General features: G+C 49.1%; 1 protein-coding gene across 1 annotated transcript in view; it reads left to right on the forward strand.

Annotated features, from left to right (window-relative positions):
- The window catches only part of LOC144792346 (clustered mitochondria protein homolog), a 487,620-nt gene that overhangs the window by 70,974 nt on the left and 398,710 nt on the right, over positions 1-17,936 (forward strand). The gene's annotated exons all lie outside the window — the stretch shown is intronic.

A 17,936-nucleotide genomic window follows, 5' to 3' on the forward strand; every position in this document is an offset into this window, starting at 1 on the left:
GGAACAATTGACCTATTGGTTAGGAATTTTCCCCACCCACAGGCTGGCACTGAGCATAAATGTAGCACACCCTATACCCCCTTCTTCAGAACACCGCTGACCTGTGGAAGACAGAAGAAAGACTCCACCTGCTGTTGTGATCTGTGAGTAGAACCACAAGGGCTGGACCTCTCCCAAATTTTCCAAAGACTTAGAAGTGGACTGAAAGTATCAGTTGGCTGGCTTCCTATTTAGCTTCAGGACTACAAAAAACTGCCAAAAGCCCACATTCCTCAAGAGCCCAGCTAGCCAGTGTCACCATGACCTGCGCTGGACCCAGCTGGTGGCTTCTGCTGGAGTGAGTCCTGACTACTAAGTAGAATTCTTAAGGTCCTGGGGCCTTTAGATAAGAAGCTGAGTATACTTCCTCTATCTAACCCTAAACCCTGGGTCTTCGAAAAATGTTCAGGGATATTTGCCTGGAGAACCAGCAGAAGACGGGCACTAACCAGCCAAGTGGATCTGGCAAAAAGTGTGTTTCCACTAGGCCAAAGATTCAGGTTGCTCCTGCTCTGAGCTTTTCTGCACCAGCAAATTTGTTCAGTGGGGCATTGCAGAGAAGGTATCTGGCCTCTTGGCGTTCAGCAACAGTTTGCAGTCTTGCACCATTGGAGGAATCCAAGTTCCAAACAAATGACCATAGTCCAAAGGTCGGAATCTTCACTGGGCAAAAGCGCCAAAAGTATCCAGCCAGAGATTGACTTGCTTTGGGCAAGAATTTTGAATTTCTCCTGCTCGTAGCTTTCCTGCCAAAAGTCAACAGAGATAGATGGCCAATGCCCTCTATCTTGGTCGACCTAAAGGGGATTTAGCTCAGTTACAGATGGTTCAAAATTCAGCAGCCAGAATGGTTCTAAATCTCCCCAGGAAATCTCATACCAGCCCCCTCCTGAAGAAATTGCTCTAGCTTCCTATACAACAAAGACTACATTTTCAAACCTCCTGTTTGGTATTTGAGGTCATGCCTAGTTTTTTTTTTCAAAAGAGTTCTCAAATACTCTCATCTCCAGATTCCTCAATCCTCTATGGCTTTCTTGCTCAACATACAGAGATTTAGGACACTTGGATACAATGGTTAAAGTTTCCTTAGCCTTGCTCTGGAGAGTGGAATTCTCTTCCTATTTCCTTCAGGAGGACACTGAAGGCAAGCCTTCACCTAGACTGTGGTGGATTTATAGCCGATTTGTCTAATCCTCGGTAGGTTTAGCTTGAAAGTTCTTTACACTCTGCTATTACTTACATGCAGTGCTTTATTTGTCAGAGAATGAATGCTGATGCCCAAATCTCTGCTCAAACGCCCACAGCTGGTGCTTTTAAATGTCAGCGTGCCAAATACCAATGCTGCATAGTCTTGAATCCACCCCAGGCCGCTATAATCCACTGGCAGACACTGACAGACACTTCCTGTTCCTTTCAATCACTCTTGTGACATCCTGCTTTCGCCCTTTGTGAAAAATGTTCTATCTTTCTCTTCCCCCTTCTTCCCATTTTGTGTCTTTCCCTCTTTGCTCTTGTTAAATGTCTGAAGAGGAAAAATATTTGCTAGTACCCAAAAATGAGTGCTGGTGGCCCCCATCGCCATTCAACAGCTCAAATTAAATAGTGCTCACATGATACTCCAGTGCCTTGAAGCCTCTAGGTGTTAAAGTGTGTTATAAACTTTATTGACAGAAGGCAGGAAAACAGGGTTAACCAGAACAAAAGTCATCTGTGCCAGCGGGCTTTTGAGTACAGATCTAAATACCCACCTGCCTTCACTCACGTTTCGTTCACGTCTAAGGCTTCCATTCCAATTCTGGAGTAATTCCTAATTTCTATTATACCACTTTACTGATATCTCCAATATTTGAAATTTAGGGAGAAGGAACACCGGATTGGCATTCTCTACTAAACTAGAATGGGGCCCTGAATAGTTGGATAATTGGATCTTTCCATGTTATGTGTTGAGTTTTACAAATGTAATGTGTCATATGACTTGTCACACCCCATTTTCCAATTTTCAAAAGTTATTAAGTATTTATTTACGTATAGTACTGACGTTTTATTCCAATAACTTTTACATTATTATATTTTAGCCAAATATATTTCATTCTTACAGTATTTATTTAACAGATGTGCTTGTGAACAGTTATTGTAAAATAAACACTCTCTTAATTTAAATATTTTTTAGTTTTTTTGTTGTGAACTCAACAGATCATTTGAAATTAAAGTATTAATATTAGGTTTTTTTTTTAAATAAAAGCCTTCGATAAACGACCCTAACTTATTTTACTTACCATTTCATTTACAAATCATGAGGCCTATTCACAAACTACTTTGTAGTATGTTTAGTAGTAGTAGTACACTAATACTACTAACGTACTACAAAGTGCTATTAACTAAACTGCATGTGAAGACCTCTTCCTCGTCTATCTTTTCTATGCATAGATCTCTGCCTCGATTGCAGAGGTCTCAGCACATATACGCTTATATTTAAGTAGTAAATGTGGGCGTAACGGGGGAGTGGCTGTAAAACGGAGAATACTTCTACAAAAAGGAAGTGGTCTAGGAAGCAGTAAGGAGGGGTTAAGGGAGAGTTAAGGAGGGAGTTAGAGAGGGACAAATGCCATTCCACAAAATAGTAAGCCCATTGCTAATCACAAAGGACGGATATATGACATTACAAAAAGTGCCTTTACCATGCATGCTATTACCACACATCCTTTACCACACAATGCATTTACCACACATTGCCTTTACCACAGGTCTTCACCCCGCATATGGCTTTACCACGCATGCCTTTACAAAGAAATGGTAAGTATATATCAAGTACATGAAACCCCTAATATTATATATATATATATATATATATTCTTCTTTCACCAGTAAGTAGCTATATTTAGGAACTAGTTTCCATAGTAAAAGTGTTTTTTGACTTGCCTATATCTTTTTTTATATTTAAACTTCTGTTTATTGAAGATATATGTCAGTAAAGTCTGGAAAATGCAGCAATAAAGTATCATAGTAGTATTGTGCTAAGAAACTTAGCTCTCTACAGCTCTTGCACAGTGTCATCTAGTACAAGAACACTATATCATTGTGTCATACATAAAATAGCCAAATCTAGATTCTAAAACTAAGAAATTAGAGGGACACAAAGAAAGTTAACGAGAAGGGAATGGGGGTGGACTGACCCCCACAGCTTATGTCACATACCAAAGGGGTCAACAATATCCATCAACATACTCTATTGACATCAGATCGGCGCACATGAGTGGAGTGAGGGGATTGCTTTTTTCTTGTGCTCGTAGTCACAGGTAGGGCTGCAAAGGGCCCCAGATATCCCCAGGTCATGCCTGTGCAGGCATTAGATTTCATTAGGCTGTCAGTTGGCCCTGGCAGAACACTGCATCACCAAGCCAATCTTCCACATGAGGGACCTAGTGACGGCCCCAACACATCTCAATTTGCTGTTTACCAAGCAGCAGGAGCGGTAAGATTAATTTCCTGTTGTCTAAGGGGACGTTCTCTACGTATCTCAGTAGTGCAGTCAAGGGGAAATGCTCCAATTGCAAATTCACAATTTTTACTATTGCATCAAAGACAGCTCCCCAGTAGCAGCCAATATTGAGACAGTCCCATGACAGGTGGAGGAAACTTGCACAGGGGGCCATGCATCTCACGCAATGCACATCATCGACCAAGCCCACCGTAAACAGCCACTCTGGCATCCCATAAAATCTATTCAGAAAGTTAAAATGAATTAAACGCAGCCTGTAGTTACGGGATAGTTCTTGGGCGCAACAGAATGACCACTGTTCTTCTGGCAGAGGAGAGCTCAACTGGATCTGTCTTGCCTACATCTTTGGTACCATTTGACAAATCTTTACAATATTATCCCTTAAAAAGTGCCCAACTGGTTCTAGTTCTTCATGGAAAGTTTCAGGATGATCCGTTAAGCAGGGGCTGAGAAAAAGAGGGAGTAAAAAAAGTGTATTTTCCATGTTAATTCCCATAGGGAGTTTAGGCCGACTATAGCCCGAACCGCTAAACGGAATTACACCAAATTTGGCAGAAAACTAGATCATGGTCCAGAAAGCATGAATTTTGTTATTTGGTGTAAATCCATTCAATAGTTCTGGAGACATTTAAAGAAAAGCACATTTGTATATCAAAGGTTGTGAATATTGATGATCTTGTGCAGAGATCTGATTGGCTGCCAGTACTTCAAACAGGAAGTGTTAACAGCCAGCTTGGGACTCGGCCTCCGCCGAGTCCCAATCAAAAACATAAAAATAAAGATTCTTACCCTGACTACCTAACCCTGGTGCTGGCGTCCTCCCAGAGACCCCACCAGGGACCCCGCCAGGGCAATAAATAATTTTATTAAAAAGAATTTGCCGCAAAATTGTAGCCTGACTTCGGCAATTTAAACACTGCAATTGAACCTGTTAAATAAACTATTTTGACAGGTCAAAACTTTCCTTTCCCCCTATGTAGTCCTTAAAGTCCACAAGACAGGTTTCATAGTATTAAAAAGTAGAACATGTAGAAATGAAATGTCAACATGTCCTTATGGTGACTAGCTCCCTAAAAGCTATGTTTCACTGTGACAGGCCTAGCTGTCCTATGTAGAAAGCTAGAGTGCATATTAAAATCCCAATACTGTATCTCAAGAATGGGACTACCTAGAAAAATAATGAAGCAAACATATAGTCAGATTTTTAATAAATATTCAAGAAACATAACTTTTAGAAAGTTACCTTTTGCATGCTTGAAGTACCTGAAGGGTAAATTTGCATTTGCTCTCCCACTTCTGCCAGCCAGCTTTACCATTTGAATTATTGTGAAAAAGGTTTGAAATGTCTTTTATGTTCAAACAATAGGCTGACTTGAATAGGCAGAGATGATTACTCTGAACTTCACTGATTAGTTAGGGTGGAGGCTGAAAGCATCCAATTTGACATTACAGTGTCAAATCCTGCTTGAGAGTCAAAGCCTGCTTGAGAAGTCTGCTTGGTTTACATAAAACACTTTGGTGCACACTTAAAAGGCAGAGAACATTCAAGACAATTCTTTTGTATCCACTGTCCAGTTGATGAAGGACCTGCATTGTCCCACTAGGCTTCTGTCTCTGGGTTTGAAATGCCTTTTATGTTCAAACAATAGGCTGACTTGAATAGGCAGAGATGATTACTCTGAACTTCACTGATTAGTTAGGGTGGAGGCTGAAAGCATCCAATTTGACATTACAGTGTCAAATCCTGCTTGAGAGTCAAAGCCTGCTTGAGAAGTCTGCTTGGTTTACATAAAACACTTTGGTGCACACTTAAAAGGCAGAGAACATTCAAGACAATTCTTTTGTATCCACTGTCCAGTTGATGAAGGACCTGCATTGTCCCACTAGGCTTCTGTCTCTGGGTTTTACATATAACACTGGATTGCTCTTGAAAAAAGGGAAACATGCAGCCTTAACAACTTTTGTGTATCTACCATCTAGTTACTGGAAAAATTAAACCTGCAGACAAAGGGGGAGCCATCGTACTACAGAACACCACTGACTACCGGAATTAATGCCTACGTCTGTTGGCAGACGAAAGGAACTACATTAACAGTGGGATGGGTATGCTCAGATGTGAGTCCCATGCTCTCCACACCACTGAGGTCAAGCTATCCTGGCTGAAGACGGCTGATAGCCAGAAACCGGTCCTAGGATGCTTGATTCCGGTCCAGGAAAGACATGGCTTGGCAGTTCAGGCTGGACTGTTCCCATGAGGCACAGGGTCAAGGCTGATTTGCAAATGGCCATGTCTGAACTGGGGTAGTGTGGAGTGCAAAAAAATGATGGATTTAGGCCCAGATCTTTGTACTGGGGTGAATGTATGACATTGTTCTGCATTCTGTCCATCAACTGTTATTTTTGCATTTGTCACCCTGAGTGGGATGGGTATTCTCAGACGTGAGTCCCATGCTCTCCACACCACTGGAGTCAAGCTATCCTGGCTGAAGACGGCTGATAGCCAGAAACCGGTCCTAGGATGCTTGATTCTGGTCCAGGAAAGACATGGCTTGGCAGTTCGGGCTGGACTGTTCCTATGAGGCACAGGGTCAAGGCTGATTTGCACATGGCCATGTCTGAACTGGGGTGGTGTGGAGTGCAAAAAAACGATGGATTTAGGCCCAGATCTCTGTACTGGGGTGAATGTATGACATTGTTCTGCATTCTGTCCATCAACTGTTATTTTCGCATTTGTCACCCCGAGTGGGATGGGTATGCTGAGACGTGAGTCCCATGCTCTTCACACCACTGGAGTCAGGCTATCCTGGCTGAAGACAGCTGATAGCCAGAAACCGGTCCTAGGATGCTTGATTCCGGTCCAGGAAAGACATGGCTTGGCAGTTCGGGCTGGACTGTTCCCATGAGGCACAGGGTCAAGGCTGATTTGCATATGGCCATGTCTGAACTGGGGTGGTGTGGAGTGCAAAAAAACGATGGATTTAGGCCCAGATCTCTGTACTGGGGTGAATGTATGAGATTGTTCTGCATTCTGTCCATCAACTGTTATTTTTGCATTTACCAGGAAAGTCAGCACCCGGATAGTAGAACACCGGAGTAACATACGCTGCAAGCATACCACCACGAGAATGACTACCCATTTCCTCGAGAAACAACACACACCTAATGACATGAGGTGGATGGTAGTAGAACACATCAAAAATAAAGATAACCTGGAGAAAAGGTTACATGAGAAAGAACAACGCTGGGTTTTCAAACTTCGCACTGACCCCCAGGGCCTTAACGATGACATCCCGTGGGGGCAATTTTGCTAAATGGTACCCTTATGCCACCACCTTCAAGACCCATTGAGTAATCTACCTTTGGTAGTTTCACCTCTGTGGTGGGGGGCAAATACCTCATGTACCCACTGTATCTGTATACAAACACTATTGAGACTAAAAATGCCACCTTTAATAATGACAGTCTGGAGGTTACGACACAGAGGAAGAAGCCCATCCTTCTGACTCCACACATTTCGAGTTTTCGCATCTGGTCTATTCCATTACACGGAGGGAAACACTCCCCTACCTACCACGTGCCATTTACACTGGTGATACCTTGTGACACACACTGGGTATTATTCGCACTTTCACGTGGCAATAATATCCAGGCAGATATTTATTCACTGTAGATGTGCCCTTTTGCATTTTGGTAATTTCATCCAGCTTAGTTCTAACATACATAAGTACAACCTGTGATGTCCCCTATACACCAGAGCTATGTCTATTTCCTTTTTTCGCTGCATTGATGACTGTATGACATCATACTAAGTACAGGGTATTACATTAGAATAACGCTGAGCTCACACACGTATCCTACCATCATGGCCGCCGCCTTTGCCATGGGCGGCGGCCATTTTAGAACCACTCCAGCGGTCTAGTGCTTATTGACCTCGACGCGGGAGAATGCGGAAGCATTTATTCAGTCCCCCGCCGGAGACACGCTAAGATGCGGTCCGACAGGGAGATGAATAGGTGTCCGAATGCGGTTTTCTCTATCTTGAAGTAAGTGATGATTGCTTCCGCAGGAACCAGCCAACGATTTCACAGGGTTTTTTCTAACGCTAACTATTTACTACCCATTCTTTCCTCAATTTGACAGAATTTTTCTCAGGGAAACACCGCCCCCCTCGAGTCCATGAAGCACAGTTCTGCTCAATACTAAGGGGCCGATTATGATAGCGTTTTTTCCGCATCCTCCGGGCCGGCGGAAGTATCCGCCGGCCCGGAGGATGCGGAAAAACCGCGGTGCCTGACGCTTTTTGCATGCAAATGCACTGTCGTCTTTTTTTACATTGCGGCGGGTGCTGCTTGAAGCAGCACCCGCCGCAATGTAAAAAATACAGGATGTGACCGCCAGGGTGGCGGTCACATCCTAATTGCCATGGAGGGACCGCCGCTGCCCATGCGGACGGTCCCTCATAGCGTCCGTCCGCCATCATAATTGACCCCATAGTATGTGCTTTTAGTCGGATATCATGCCTTTTCTGTCTGTATGTGTGTTGTGTGTTAGTCACTTCATATATGCTGTGTGTTTTTAGATATACCATACACCACGCAGCATGTTTGCCGGGCATGTTTATACCTTTTAGGTTACAACCACGATGCGAGGCTGGACGACTGCACGCCTCATTAAGGAGCACCTCACCAGCATGGAAGTACATTAAAATGTATACCCACCTACTCCATAGGAGAGAGGGGGCTCTTCTCTAACCATGTTCTTTTTTACTGTTACAGATACACTACGTGACATAGAGATCGTATGTATAATCACGCATGCTTTATTAGTGGCAGCGTTTTGTTCATTTAATTTTTGATTTCCAAATTTAGGTTTAATAGGAGTGGCAAACACAGGGCTGGTCCCTATGTTGTTCTGATGAAGAGCTAGGGGTAGGCTCGAAACATGTTGATCTTACACAGAACTCCTACCCATTACAGTTAGGTTTTTCTGTGTAACACCCCCTTTTAGATATACCATCCAAGGAGCGATAATAAAGTATTTTAGCCCACTAGCAAGGTATTTTTAATCACTTTCACCCACTCCACTACACCGTGCACCACACATAGGGGCTCATTAGGATCGCGGACGGAAGAGCCACCGCGGCCCTGGAGTAGGCGGAAAAAGCCCTTTCCGTGTCCGCCAGCCGCGGATACTCCGTCCGCCATATCAGGATAGGAAAACGTGTCAAGTTTCCGTCCGCGACGGAAAAGGACGCACCGCCGCCGAACTACACACGACCACGTGGCGGACGGAACACTCCCGGAGGCCCCGCCGTACGTACTGACGTCTAAGACCGTCCCCCAAATCAAGATGGCGGAAACTCCACATAAAACCGCAGCGGAAAAACAACCTGACTGAACACGGCGGAATCCACACAGCGAACATAGGTGACATAGCAGAGATACCCACCGCAAGCTGACCACCACCATGGACCCAGCGCTACACGCTTTCCCGATGCTCTTCGCGATCCACCACGTCCTAGTCATGGCCCACTATGGACGACGACGCAGGTAAGGCACAAACCATTGGCTGTCTGGAGGGGAATACCAGCAAGGGACGTGACGTAGGGAGGGGGAGTGTCATGTTACCGAAACCACTGATGAGAAGCATATACGAATACACATTTGTAGTACGCAAGCAGGAATGACAACGACAGACCACGAGACTTGATAGACTACCTTTATTGTACAAAATAGGGGTATAATCACAGTGTATGCGTGAGCATGGGCAAAGTGGGCACCAGAGCAGCGACATCATAGGCAGGTAACGAGAGGGCAGAATGCAGTATCAGAGCACCAACAGGGCATTGTAGAGTACAGAGCAGGTACATCATAGGCAGGTAACGAGAGGGCAGTATGCAGTATCAGAGCATCAACAGGGCAATGCGCAGTACAGAGCAGGTACATCATAGGCAGGTAACGAGAGGGCAGTATGCAGTATCAGAGCACCAACAGGGCATTGTAGAGTACAGAGCAGGTACATCATAGGCAGGTAACGAGAGGGCAGTATGCAGTATCAGAGCATCAACAGGGCAATGCGCAGTACAGAGCAGGTACATCATAGGTAGGTAACGAGAGGGCAGTATGCAGTATCAGAGCATCAACAGGGCATTGTAGAGTACAGAGCAGGTACATCATAGGCAGGTAACGAGAGGGCAGAATGCAGTATCAGAACAGCAACAGGGCAGTGTGGCCAACAGAGCAGGTACATCAGAGGCAACATATGAGAGGGGCAAAGTGCATCAACAGTCCATTGCACAGAACAGCTCCATCAGAGGCAGCACGTGAGAGGGGCCAAGTGCATCAACAGTCCATTGCACAGAACAGCTCCATCAGAGGCAGCACGTGAGAGGGGCCAAGTGCATCAACAGTCCATTGCACAGAACAGCTCCATCAGAGGCAGCACGTGAGAGGGGCCAAGTGCATCAACAGTCCATTGCACAGAACAGCTCCATCAGAGGCAGCACGTGAGAGGGGCCAAGTGCATCAACAGTCCATTGCACAGAACAGCTCCATCAGAGGCAGCACGTGAGAGGGGCCAAGTGCATCAACAGTCCATTGCACAGAACAGTCACATCACTGGCAGCACATGAGAGGGCAGAATGCAGTATCAGAACAGCAACAGGGCAGTGTGGCCAACAGAGCAGGTACATCAGAGGCAACATATGAGAGGGGCAAAGTGCATCAACAGTCCATTGCACAGAACAGCTCCATCAGAGGCAGCACGTGAGAGTGCAGAATGCAGTATCAGAGCATCAACAGGGCAATGCGCAGTACAGAGCAGGTACATCATAGGCAGGTAACGAGAGGGCAGTATGCAGTATCAGAGCATCAACAGGGCATTGTAGAGTACAGAGCAGGTACATCATAGGCAGGTAACGAGAGGGCAGTATGCAGTATCAGAGCATCAACAGGGCATTGTAGAGTACAGAGCAGGTACATCATAGGCTGCACAAGTACGTGTCCCTACCAACCCGTCACAGGAACCACAAGAGTGCCACGCAGTTCTCAATGGACACACCATGTGAAATAACATTTGAGTGAAGTGTTCAGCACCTCACATCACAGAATCAGGGGGACTGCGTGAACTACCTGCCTCGGACACACTGGCAGCACCAGCAACAGGAGTGTGAGACACAGCCACAGCCCGAGTGACACACACATGGGCCACGGACCCAGACACACTGGCAGCACCAGCAACAGGAGTGTGAGACACAGCCACAGCCCGAGTGACACACACATGGGCCACGGACCCAGACACACTGGCAGCACCAGCAACAGGAGTGTGAGACACAGCCACAGCCCGAGTGACACACACATGGGCCACGGACCCAGACACACTGGCAGCACCAGCAACAGGAGTGTGAGACACAGCCACAGCCCGAGTGACACACACATGGGCCACGGACCCAGACACACTGGCAGCACCAGCAACAGGAGTGTGAGACACAGCCACAGATGTAGTCACTGACACGTGAGCCACTGACCCAGACAGACTGCCAGCACCAGAAACAGGAGTGTGCAACACAGCCACAGATCTTCTAACTGACACGTGAGCCATAGACCCAGATACACTGCCAGGACCTGCAACAGGAGAGGGCACAACTGACACTGTGCCACCATCTGATACATGAGAATCAACTGCACCAGCGCCACTGGGACAACTGAAATGATGAGCCACAGGGCTGTATGGGCCAGGAGGCAGGGTGGGCCTGGGAGCTGGGGATAGCTGACCTAGAGCCAAATCGGGGTTGGCAGGTGTCAATGGTGTGTGTCTGCGTTTCTTAGGGATGTGTGAGTGCACCCTGGACAGGACAGGACTGGCAAGTGGTGGGGACTCCAAAGAATCACCACCCACCATAGGTGGAGCATCTGCAGCCGGGGATCTGGTTTCTGGGGACGTGCTGGAGCCTGCTTGTCGTTTGCTCTGTGCCTGCCGCCTGGACTCGCAATCATGTGTAATGGGGGATGCAACAACAGGGGACACCCTCCTCTGCTTCTGACTGGCCTGGATGGGAGTGGAGGTATGGGGGGACTCCGCCGCGGAGACATCTGTTTGGCGTTCAGTAGAAAACATCCGCCTCAGTGCAGCCAGGGGTGAAGTATGCCTGTCCTTGATTGCGCCATTGTCCATGCTAGATGCCTTGTCCGTAGGATGTGCCTTATCCTTAGGTGGAGTGTTGTCTCTGGATGTAGCCTGTGCCCTGGTCGCCGCCCTGTTCCTGCCAGCAGACTTGTCGTCTGTGGTGCACCTGTCTCCAGTAGACACCTGCTCTCTGTGTGTGTCCCTGCCCTTGGGAGATGGACCTTGCTCTGCTGTGGGCCTGCCCTTGGGAGTCTCCCTGCTCCTAGGAGGTGCCTTTGTCTTGTCACTGTCCTTGGGAGTGTCCCTTTCCTCTGCTGTGGGCCTGCCCTTGGGAGTCTCCCTGCTCCTAGGAGGTGCCTTTGTCTTGTCACTGTCCTTGGGAGTGTCCCTTTCCTCTGCTGTGGGCCTGCCCTTGGGAGTCTCCCTGCTCCTAGGAGGTGCCTTTGTCTTGTCACTGTCCTTGGGAGTGTCCCTTTCCTCTGCTGTGGGCCTGCCCTTGGGAGTCTCCCTGCTCCTAGGAGGTGCCTTTGTCTTGTCACTGTCCTTGGGAGTGTCCCTTTCCTCTGCTGTGGGCCTGCCCTTGGGAGTCTCCCTGCTCCTAGGAGGTGCCTTTGTCTTGTCACTGTCCTTGGGAGTGTCCCTTTCCTCTGCTGTGGGCCTGCCCTTGGGAGTCTCCCTGCTCTTAGTAGGTGCCTTTGTCTTGTCACTGTCCTTGGGAGTGTCCCTATCCTCTGCTGTGGGCCTGCCCTTGGGAGTCTCCCTGCTCCTAGGAGGTGCCTTTGTCTTGTCACTGTCCTTGGGAGTGTCCCTTTCCTCTGCTGTGGGCCTGCCCTTGGGAGTCTCCCTGCTCCTAGGAGGTGCCTTTGTCTTGTCACTGTCCTTGGGAGTGTCCCTTTCCTCTGCTGTGGGCCTGCCCTTGGGAGTCTCCCTGCTCTTAGTAGGTGCCTTTGTCTTCTGACTGGCCTTGTCCAAGGTACAGTCCATGGACATGTGAGTATCCCTTGCCTTGGGAGTACCTTTTGTGTTGAATGCCTGTGTAGCTCCTGAAGGCATGTCCCCCAACAACACTTGTGGATCCTGTGTGTGTACTCCAGTGTATCTGACGTCGTCTACGTGAACAGATTTAGCTGATCTAGGGGATGGGGTCTGTGCCCTGCGTGCCCTGACGTGCTGTCTGACGCTGCTTCTAGTGCAATAACCTGTATTTGAGTCCTGCTCAGAATAATCACTACCCCCTGAGACATCCAGTGGTGTAGATGGGGAAACAGAAGTAGCACCCTGTTCATGCGACTGTACTATTGCAGACGACACACTGCTTGCCAATGACTGCACTGTCCTGTGTAGACCTGCAAGATCGCCATGCATCCCTTCCATGAAAGCCACCACCTGGCCCAACTTCCTATCATGGTCCTGGAAAGCATTTTTCATATTGGTCTGCCCCACACACAGCTGTCGCAGCAGATCAACGGCCTCAGCACACAGTGCATTTTGGCTCACCGTGGCAGGGGCAGCGGTGCCTGCACCGAACGCCACTCTGCTCCCCCTACTCCTCCGGCCACGAACAGTACATGGTGCAGTTTGTGGAAGTGTGGGCCCTGTGTGCTGTCTTCCGACAGAAGGTGAAGAGTGCCCACTCCCAGTCTGTGACAACAGTGCAGGCTCACCAAGAGTGTCCGACGAGGAGGACGATGGTGTCTCCACATGCGAGTCCTCAGGGACGGTCCTGTCCCCCTCTCCGGCGCTGGCCTCCTCTGTGTCAGTCTGCGTGTGTGCGAAGTCTGAGCCGGACTCATTTCCTCGACTACTCTCCGCCGTCTGTGGCTGAGTGTCCTCTGTCATACCTGAAATGCACATAAAAGATGTGTGAGTCATGGGCAGACTGACGTACAGAAGGAACAGGATTGCCAAATTACATAGCTGACAAAGATTTTGTAGCCCTCATCCTGCACATGGCCCACCTCTACCAGTCATCCTCACATTTCCTGCCATGGGGCCATGGACCACTAGGGGATGTGCCTCAACACTCAACTACTAAGCAAGTGGCGTGTCAACATGGCGGACCTGGATGTCAAATGAGAACCACCCAATGGGACCAAAATGGCATCACAGACATACATACGCAACACGGAACTCAATAGTGTGTCTGTGCACCAATACATGTATAGCACTCACAGGTTTCCTACACAGACAGTTTGCTCACGGCTAGTTTGCTGTTGATCGGCACTCAGACGTTCGGCCAGTTCAGGATGCGTCACTGCAATGATACGGTGCATGAGAGGGGTCATGGAGCGTCGGGCCAGACGGGGCGTCCTTGGAATCAGGCCCAGTGTTACTTCCGCTACATTCTTGCTTAGCCTGGAAATGTCGTCCCAGCGTTTGTGGCAGTGTGTATGTCGTCTGTTGCACACCCCCAATGCCCGTACTTCCCGTGCTATGCTCCTCCACAGGTCCTTGCGAAGGTGCAGCTTGACCTACCATGATGGGAGACAAAAGGGTTTAAGTCAGTGGACAGGTGGCCTGTCACACACATAGGGGCAAGACGTAACTGTCAGCAGCCATGCACAATCAGGAACATATGTCTAGCCCACACTACACAGCTAAGATAGGAATAGGCCACATCATTTGGCCCCCTCACGCACACCAACATGTCCCACACTGCACTTACCACCCGTCCTGGTGCGCCGTAGAGGCGTCCATAGTTGCGGAGTACACCGTCCACGAGGACATCAAGCTCCGCGGCGGTGAAGGGTCGAGACCGGATCTCTTTGCCTCCCGACATGGCAAGATCACGGAGATGGCACTAGTGCAGCAGTCGGTGGTCAGCTCAGCAGCAGCAGCAGGTCGAGGTGATGGTCACAGGCAGCAGTCGGTGGTCAGCTCAGCAGGAGCAGCAGGTCGAGGTGAACAGGCAGCACTGGTCCCCAGGGTAGGAAGTGTCATTTTGGCCAACACACATATATAGGGCCCTCAGCACGTGTCAGTGGCATACGTCGCCAGCAATTGGTCAGCCCTGGAAGCGTGATCGTGAGATGGGCCAATTACTGGCCCTGTTGTTGCGGTGCCCAGCTTCCGCTACTTGCGATTGGCCATATGCGGCCAGCGTCCCTCTTCCCATTGGCTGCATGTGCGGGGACCGTCACGGGCACACATCGGCAACCGCACGTGCAAGCCTCAGGCACGGATGCTTCAGTTGCAACAATGTTCCATCACTGGCGCCACCATGGCGGTGCACGTACTCAGCGGGGGAGGTGCAGGCCTATACACCCTGTAGATGTACGCAATGGACATGCCAGGTCATGACCCCCCTTACAGTCACCTTGCATCATCCACCGTACACCGGCCGTAGCGGCCGGGCCTAGGACGGCCGTGGCCGGCCATGTACACAACCGCGTGCCCGGCCATGAACACAACCGCCGTGCCCGGCCATGAACACAACCGCCGTGCCCGGCCATGAACACAACCGCCGTGCCCGGCCATGCGGTTGTGTTCATGGCCGGGCACGGCGGTTGTGTTCATGGCCGGGCACGGCGGTTGTGTTCATGGCCAGGCACGGCGGTTGTGTTCATGGCCGGGCACGGCGGTTGTGTTCATGGCCGGGCACGGCGGTTGTGTTCATGGCCGGGCACGGCGGTTGTGTTCATGGCCGGGCACGGCGGTTGTGTTCATGGCCGGGCACGGCGGTTGTGTTCATGGCCGGGCACGGCGGTTGTGTACATGGCCGGCCACAGCCGTCCTAGGCCCGGCCGCTACGGCCGGTGTACGGTGGATGATGCAAGGTGACTGTAAGGGGGGTCATGACCTGGCATGTCCATTGCGTACATCTACAGGGTGTATAGGCCTGCACCTCCCCCGCTGAGTACGTGCACCGCCATGGTGGCGCCAGTGATGGAACATTGTTGCAACTGAAGCATCCGTGCCTGAGGCTTGCACGTGCGGTTGCCGATGTGTGCCCGTGACGGTCCCCGCACATGCAGCCAATGGGAAGAGGGACGCTGGCCGCGTATGGCCTTTGGGAAGTAGCGGAAGTTGAGCACCGCCATGGCGGCGCCAATTATGTTATCTTGTCAGACGCTGCACCGTGATGTGTTGTGTGCAGTTGCGTCATGAGGGATGTGAGCGTGATAGGGAAAGGTCATATGTCATACAATGTAGCATGTGTGTCCATGCAATGCCCATCGATCGGCACACAATGGGCAACAGATGTGCATTTGTACGTGTTGACGTCGGGTGTGACCCTACATACGTTCTTACATCTTCACAACCACACAGTACATCACGGCTGTGTGCCCAAATTATGCATCTGTTGTCTGTGTCTTGTTCTGGCGAGGTGACTACAGTGGTGGTGGTATACATGCATTCCGTGTATGAGTTTTGTACGTTGTGTCACCATGCATGTAATTACCGTATGTACATCATTCTTGGTGTTGGCATGTGTGCTTGATGACATGGCGTGTGTATAATTATCGTTTGTGTGCATGCAGTTGCATGTGTGTCTGTGATGTGGCTACTAAACATTAGGGTGCAGACTGAAGTATTGTCAGTAAGGTTCACATGTGATGGAGTTGTACACGTATGCGTCGTTTGCAAGTTGACCTAAGTTACATCTCTCTCCCACACAGGAGGGCTCCAAATGTGCATCGGCCATACACTGTGCTGGAGGATATGGTTGACGAGGAGGTGATTCGGAAATTCCGGCTGGATCGACGTCGGTTGCTGGAGCTTGTGGCTCAATTGTCTCCTCATCTGCAGCCACGTAGGACGTATCCTGGGTCGATTACACCCACTGCAAAGGTCATGGCGGTACTCCATTTCTTTGCTACTGGCACATTTCAGTACACAGTTGGACATGCCGGGGGGATGTCACAGGCCATGTTCAGCACGGTTCTTCGGGATGTCTTAACAGCTATGATGCTGTACAAGGATGACTACATACATTTCCCACGTCCGGAAGAGTTGCCAGCTGTCAAAGCTGATTTCTATGCCCTGGGCCACATACCTCACGTTGTGGGCTCAATTGATGGCACACACATCGCAATCATTCCACCACGGGCACGGGAACAAGTGTTCAGGAATCGCAAACACTTCCATTCGCTGAACGTGCAGGTGGTGTGCCTGGCAAACAACATCATCTCACATGTGTGTGCAAGATTTCCTGGATCTGCACATGACGCCCACATCATGCGGAGCAGCAGTGTCCCACGACTCATGGCTAATCTGCGACCCGGTCAAGCGTGGCTTGTTGGTGAGTGTGCAGTGGGGACTCTTGTGATCTCTGTGTTGCATGGGGTACCCACCATATCTTGTTGTGATGTTTGTCTCTGTCATCCCCCTACATAGGCGACTCGGCTTACCCAAACCGGCCCTGGCTCCTCAGTCCCCTACGTAATCCGAGAACAGCGGGTGAAATGCGGTACAATGATGCACATGGAAGGACACGGAGAGTCATCGAACGTACCTTTGGACTGCTAAAGTCTCGGTTTCGGTGCCTCGATAAGACCGGAGGGGCCCTGCCTTACTCACCAGGAAAAGTATGCAGGATCGTGATTGCCTGCTGCATGCTCCACAACCTGGCAGTACGCAATGACATTGAACTGCTGTTGGACCCTGAAGACGAAGGAGTTCCTCGGCCTCCCATCCCACCCATGTCGACTGATGAGGATAGTGGTGAGGAGGAAGGTGTGGACCAGAGGCGCCAGCTCATAGATCGCTACTTCCCTTGAATGTGAGTTACTACCTCTAGTGGCGGTTGACAATGCCTCATGTATGTTTGCTGGTGTTGTGTGGATGTGGGGTTAATCAGCTGGGTGTTCTTGTTTGTGATGGTTGCTAATGTGTGTCTTCATTTCTTTGGACATACAAGTCTCCATGATGTGTGTGCTCTCATCCCATGCTTTTGTGATGGTTGTCGTTTGTGTAATGTTGCTGTGCATTGTGTTGTGATGTGTGTGAATCTGTTTCCTGACGTGTGTTTGCTGTCTCTGATTTTCTCTAGGTCACTCCCGCAGCGCCATGATCATGTACGACTGTCATCCCTGAACCTGTTTACGTCTGTTTCTGAAGGCAATCATGTGAATAAACATGGAGGCAAAACATCATTGTGTGAGTAAGTGCTATTTATTTACAGGTTGTGCTTCTGTGCTGGTGAATATTTACAAGTAAGTGGGGTGGAGGGAGTTGGAGTTGAAGGTAATTGCGAAATGAACAGGGGTTCTGCCCATATTACCCTCCCATACCTGGGCAAGGAACATCAATTAGATGAAAAAGTAGAACAAAA

Source organism: Lissotriton helveticus, chromosome 11 (assembly GCF_964261635.1).
Source record: "Lissotriton helveticus chromosome 11, aLisHel1.1, whole genome shotgun sequence".
NCBI lineage: Eukaryota > Metazoa > Chordata > Amphibia > Caudata > Salamandridae > Lissotriton > Lissotriton helveticus.